At 40.7% G+C, this 6,791-nt stretch overlaps 1 long non-coding RNA gene across 1 annotated transcript; it reads left to right on the top strand.

The window, feature by feature from the left end:
• Positions 1–834: 834 nt before the first annotated feature.
• On the top strand, positions 835–2,880 carry LOC114920753 (uncharacterized). Its single transcript, XR_003809049.2, has 4 exons — positions 835–905; positions 1,431–1,582; positions 2,217–2,357; positions 2,574–2,880. It is a non-coding gene; the product is annotated as an uncharacterized lncRNA (long non-coding RNA).
• The last annotated feature ends 3,911 nt before the right edge of the window (positions 2,881–6,791 follow it).

The raw sequence follows: 6,791 nt of genomic DNA, 5'->3' as shown, positions 1-6,791 counted from the left end.
GAGGAATGTGATTCTTTTTTTGTTAAACACATTTCAAATTTGATGGCAACAACAACTTTTCACTGTCATAGGGTACCGTTTTAGAACCTTTAAACTTTTTGTAAATGTCCTCTTTGTTCCCTGTAATGGTAGGTTCTTTAGAACCCAAATGCATCACACAAAAATACAAGATTTGCAGGTAAGGATTTTTAATCAGTTTCCTGTGTGACTCTGTACCAGTCAAAGCATTAACAGCAAGGTTCAGCTCGGTCTTTAGGCTAGAAGATGGAATAGTCTTTGTAATAGTTCAGGAGCTCTGGCTGATCTGACCTGGAAAGAGATGAGTGAGGCTCAGAGCTGGCAGACACATTCTTACACAAAAGTTCAAAACAGGGAAACTGTATCGTGGGGGCAACAGACTTAGGACGGGATCGAGGAGGCACCAGGTTTGGAACTCGGAAAGCAGTCCGTGATTATTGACCATGGTATCCACACTCAGTGGAAAGCGTGGCCACTCTTAAGCAGCCACTGAACCAAAAGAATCAACAGGTAGGTATACTTGAATACTCAAAATGTTAGACTGACACTTGGAAATGTCAAACAGCCCAGGAGAGGAGCAGACAAGATACAGAACTCGAGGTCAGAGACAGAAGGCTGCAGGTAATCTATTCCAGGTAATCAATGCACGGGACGGGAGAATGCTGGAAACTTTTGAAAGTAAAAGAACAGCCTGGCAAAGTGTTGGTGAGCAGGAGAAGCTCGCATACACTCTTCATTGCTGATGAGGAGCAGCTGTGTGCACAGGTGAGCTGAATTGAGCTTGATGAGGTGGGCGTGGCCAGCAGGCAGAGTACTGTGACATTCCCATAGTAAACAGGCCGACGTCACATTGTCTAGACTGAATTCTGTGGATTGATATGATTACGGTTAGTTCTCCAGAGTCCTTTATTAGAGCTATTTCTGTAACAACCATCTGCTCTTCATAGTACGTTTTTTTTTCATTTTGACAAAAGCACTGAGCTATTTAAGGATAGCCTAAACTTTATTCATGGTTTTCCTTTAATGTGGTGCTGAAAAAGTTGCATCACATTACTGCTGTTGTAGTTCAAAGTTATTATCATCAATCTGGAGCTGCTTCTTAGTTTTCTCAGTTTTTGTCTTTCATTTTGCTTATTTACAGATGGTGCAGTCGGCCTATCTTCCTTCATTATAGGCAGATTAAGTGACGGCCCTAATGGCTAATGCTAATGGCTACAATCCTTCCATTTAGGAGACAACCAGCTTTGTTGAAATCCATTTCAAGCCGCTTTTAATGAAATAATCCATTAAAACAATACACAGAAAGTCACTGACTTTGTCCTGCATATCTATAAAGTCTTGTCACAGGAGGCTTAACCAGTTTTATGACTACATGTAAAGGTCATCTTCATCCTGTTCTTCCTCCTCCTCAGCCAGCTTTCACATCGATCGCTCGGAACTCCCTTGAAATTAAAAACCCGACCAGGAGCTCCTCTGGTGATCGATCATCTAACACAAGAGCGAGCGGACAGCTGTGGGTGGACGCGTGAGGATTTAGAGTTCATGTTGTTGGGGAAGTCCACAAGTAGGTGCACTCAAACACACACACTCTCACACGTACACGCACGGCCTTTTTGATGAATGGGTTTGCATTGATCTGTCTGTGGAGAATTGCGATGATAACTCACAGTAGGAGGCGGTCAATTATTCCCTCCAAACAGGGCTTATTTTCTCCTAGAGATGTTTGGCTCTTTTATTGGTCGAGGTGACGTTGATAGAGAGTCAAGACAGTGGTTTTTTTATTGGTTGTTTAATTGGTTGTTTAACAGTCACAGTATTTGGCCGCTTTAGAACAAAATAAGCCAAAAGGACATTAAACATAAACTACTGTCCAATGTTCTTTTATTCTGGCTGCATCCACAGGGTTACCTTTCATATCTAGGAGGGTAAATCCTGAAGCTTTGCATCTGGCTGAAAACCAGGCTGCATTAACCCTACCTGTAGCAAGGCCTCAAAAACAAGCTCAGTTTGTGTTAAAGGAGGGATTTTCAGAGGAGAGAAAAAGCAATCAGTGGTCAGACGCAGAGGGGAGGTAAAAAAAAGAAGACCTTGAGGAGCCCGGGAGAAAGGCAGAGGGAAGTGATACAGATAGAGAGAAGATGTTTAATTTGGCACCGTGTTCCACTGAGGCACTTAATCTCCTTCAATCCTTGTGGAAGGTGAAAGCGGGATGGCAGAGGTTGTGAGGGGTTGACTCGACCAGGTGGAGAAACCACAAATCTCCCACAAACGCCCGCTGAAGGCCTGAAGTGTGTTTGCCGCCGTCTGTACATCCTCCGATCTCTCCCTCCTCCTCTTCTGTAAAAACCTCCTCCACATCTATCTTATAAACAACTGGATAAAATGTTAACTTTTCATTATGATGTAAAATTAATTAAGCTGAATTAGTCTAGTATATTCTAAACACAATTGACATGATGTATGTTTCTATGACAACAGTCTCTTAAAAACAGCTTGCTTTGTCCTAAATGTTTTATATTGAAGATATATATATTTTTTCCCCTTTACCATATGAGCATCACATGGAGGATGTGTGCCCTCATACTTTGTCTGGAGATGGAGCGAGGAGGATGTGGGTACTGGGCACTATCTGCAGGAGACAGAATTAGCGCTTAGAAAAGGGACGCTCAGTGCTGCACCTTTTCACCAAGCGGCCGCCTGCTGCTGCAAACGCTCTCTCCTAACTGGGAACAATTGAAAAAGACACTGGCGCTCAAAAGAACGAGGTGAGCCTAAAACGAATACTCATGCCTGTACTGTATAGCCTTGTTCAATCTTTCAATAAACTTCAGGAGTTTAAAGCAGCATGTGTAAATGCAGAGAGCCAAGTTTTCACTGAAATTTCTCTGGCCGGCGCCTTACTATGTTTTTTGCAGAAAGTCTGAGAGAGCTGCTTCTTCCACCACTTCCGCGTAATTCTTTTTATTCCATGTCTTGCCTCAGGAGCCCCCCCGCCAAGACCGATTATTTCCTTAGAGTAATTTTGCAGCAGGGTAGGTGTCAGACAATGTAAAAATCAGCATGCTGTAGAAATAGCAAAAATTCACTGAGTGACACCTTCAATCAGTCAATCAATCAATTTTTATTTGTATAGCGTCAACTCATGACAAGTGTTATCTCGAGACACTTTACAAAAAGCAGGTAAAAGACCTTACTCTTTGTCTGTTAACATTACAAAAGAGCAGGTAAAAAGACCTTACTCATTGTTATGTTACAAAAAGCAGGTAAAAGACCTTACTCATTGTTATATTACAAAGACCCGGCCTATCCATCATGAGCACTTTAGCAAAGCAGAAAAAGTTACAGTGGTAAGAAAAAATTGCCTTGTTAAAAGGCAAACCTTCAACTAATGAAAGAACTCAGAATTTAAAAACAAAAACAGATGTACAGGTCAAGATTAGCAAAGACATGAGGACTAGTGCTTTGTCAATAGGGGGCGCCATAGTCGACATGAACAGAAAATTCCCCGGCCCTTTAGAGGGTGAGAGAAAGTTCTGTTAGCTGTTGTCAAGTGAAATCAGTCAAGACTTTGGTTCTAATGACAAATAAGAGCCAATTAACTGCTAATTGTCCATTTAAAATTCCACAGTCATTTAGAAGGTCACTTAACGGTGATAAATAAGGTTTTCTCTTAATGGTTTCATTGTGATTGGTTACAACAAAGTTAACGTGCCAGAGGGGAGAGAAAATGTTGACGAGAAAAAGATATGTGGGGAGGTAAGGGAACAAAACCTAATCCATGCTGTTTGTCACTTTAGAAGAAAGTCTTCAGATTTTATTATGTACTGAGAAGCATATGGTTCATACAGCCGCAAAGAAAACACAATACATTTGGCTCATGTAACAGTGTTTACATTGGATACATATGGTGAGAAGGGACTGCATGGTTCAAACAGGAAGCGAGAAATTAAAGAAATGAGATGCATAAAACGTGTTTATTCTAAGAGTATTATAAATAAAGATGTTACATGAACTATAATGTGAAATTAAAAAGTTAAGGTGCACCATGGCGATGCTAAAGTCTAATTTGAATAAATGATCTGTAAGCATGTTATTTCTTAAAGCAGCCTAAAGGTTTAATTAGCAACATTTCAAACATATCTAGGTGCCCTTGGGATCACACTTCCAATAAAGCAAAGGAGAGAGGGGAAGAAAACGAATCTCCTCAGGGGCACACCCACACACACACACACACACACACACCCACACACACACACACACAGACACACACACACACATGCACCCAGAGTCGTCCTGCTTTGATCAGAGGTGCAGTGACATCTGTCCCATATGGTTGTCAGCCACAGCGAGCTCTATCTCCAGTTGAGCATGCTTCCACTTGGCTTGGTCCCTCTTTGATGTTACATAACACTTCCATGTTTTTCTTTGCATCCAAAATGTGAAATAATCTGCTGATTTTGTTGTTTTTCACATGACACATTTTAATATGGTTGACCTGCTGGGTCTCTACACTCAGATGAAGATGCATAGTGTGTAACTCAGTGTAAAAAAAAAAAAAAAAAAAGAAGTAATTTTTCAGTATTTGTAGGGAAAGTCGTATTTTGGTGCACGGCATCTGTGGAACCAATGGAATCCATTGTCTAAGGGTGCTTGGTCATGGGGGGGGGGTCTTTTGAGCCTGTGGGCCATCCAGCTGGTCTTCATGAAGACATCACCAGAGCTGGACGTCATGCAGCAAAGGCTGCCCGTCTCCTCTCTGCCAGTGAGTCTCAGTGTGTTTATCCAGCTTGATGGAGGTGCAGATGGCAAACAGAAAATGCCTAATGGACCTCTTTTTGTAAACTCAGTGAGTCACACAGTCAGAGTGCATCTGTTTACCAACAACACATTATTCTTAAGATATTCATCGTGAAATTTCCATTAAAAAGTTACATTATGTGCTGATATTACACTTTTTTTAATCAGATGAAATACTTGAAGACATTTCAAAAGCTGGTCTGATCAATATATTCATATTGACAATGAAGCATTTTCCTTTACTCTAAAAAAATTAATCCAGGCGCGCTGGTGGCACAGTGGTTGTATGTATGGAGGCCGTGGTCCTCTAGGCGGGTGGCCCGGGTTCGAGTCCTACCCGTGGCTCCTTTCCTGGCTCTTTCTCTCCCTGCTTTCCGACTCTTTCCACTGTTGTGTCTGTACAATAAAGGCACAAAAACACCCAAAAATCAATCTTTGAAATAAAAATCCAGCTGCAACATGCAGCTGTTTTAATTTTCTGACTTTATATAACCCGCCTTAAGCACCAAACAGCTATCCATCAATCTGTTGCCGACTGGCTAGTAAACACAGCAGAACAATCAACAACTAGACACATTCATCCCTCAGGAGGTGGTAGAGATCAAAACAGAGCTAAAAGTAATGCCAATAAAATACTTTGTTTAATATTGTTTGAAAGCTTCCTCATTGTGCTGAAACCAAGAATATTAATATTGAAAGACCACTCAGCACTGTGGTTACTCGAGTACCATCATGGCTAACATCATTAGTATAAACTGAACCTCTAACTTGATCGTTATTATGGGTGTAAATTATAGAGCTTAAAAAAATAAAAAGTATTGTATCTCATATTTGGACAAAGACATCAGCTGACATCCAAAAGTCTGCCACATCTTTATTTTATTTTACAGTTTGAATATCTGTCCATTTAAAGACGAAAATGTGTGTGAATATTTTCACTTCGTACTGATGATTTTTTTGTTGTTGAGGAACATAAGCATCTACAAATACAAGCTAAGAAATAAGGAAAAACAGATACACACACACACAACCCAAACAACAAGCAAATCAACAAGTTAAACTCCAAAAACCAAAACACAACACATCAGGCTCATACAGACTAAATAGGATGTGACATAATGATTCACATGTGTAATGGATATTATTTAATACATCCAGAAGGTCCCTGTACATAATAAACATATAGTCAAAAGTGAACAGATCTTAGCAGAGGAATATAAACACAGATATCTCATGACTATATCCCAGTGCCTACTGAGACTCCGATCGGAAATTGGCTGCTCTCTCCATATTTAGCAAGTCAAGGTTCTCTACCAGCCATGACTCATTCATGAAGCACGCTGGCGTTTGCTCCTTCCAGATAAAAAGTATCGGCCTCATAACTGAGAGGGAGCCTAAAGCCCAAAGGTCTGAGACAGCTGAGCTGGTTATACTCTCATTCTTACTGCCTATAATGCAAACAGTAGGAGATAAACATACAGATGATATTAAGTTGTAGATCACTGAATAAATAAATGGATCCATATTATATCACCGTGCTGTCCTTGAAGCAGACGGATGAGGATTTTCCTCATCTGCTGAACAGAAGTCTCATGATTTTATGTAAATGATCCAGTGGCTGTATGCTTCTAGTGAGACAGAACGCCTCCTCCCTTTGTACAGTGTACTGCTTTGAATATATTGAGCATGAATTATGGATGTGCAAAACGGTGCTTAAAACACCTTCATTCCTTTTTAGCTTATAGAAAGGGACACACAATCAGGACGCCGCCATGAGCTGCACCAGTAAATGATGGAGATCATTTTAGTTGATTTAATGACTTTATCCTTTTTGTTGGTAATGACTTCCGTTAACTGTAAAAGCCAGAGAATAATCTCAGTGACTTTGGCCCGAGGAGAAGCTCATATGACGCTTTATTGATTACAATTAAACGGCAAATTAAGTCGTCAGTGTTGCATGCAGATGGAGGCTTTAG

This window comes from Labrus bergylta, chromosome 10 (assembly GCF_963930695.1).
Source record: "Labrus bergylta chromosome 10, fLabBer1.1, whole genome shotgun sequence".
NCBI lineage: Eukaryota > Metazoa > Chordata > Actinopteri > Labriformes > Labridae > Labrus > Labrus bergylta.
Note: the sequence above shows the minus strand (reverse complement) of the source record. Positions and strands in the feature narration are given on the sequence as shown.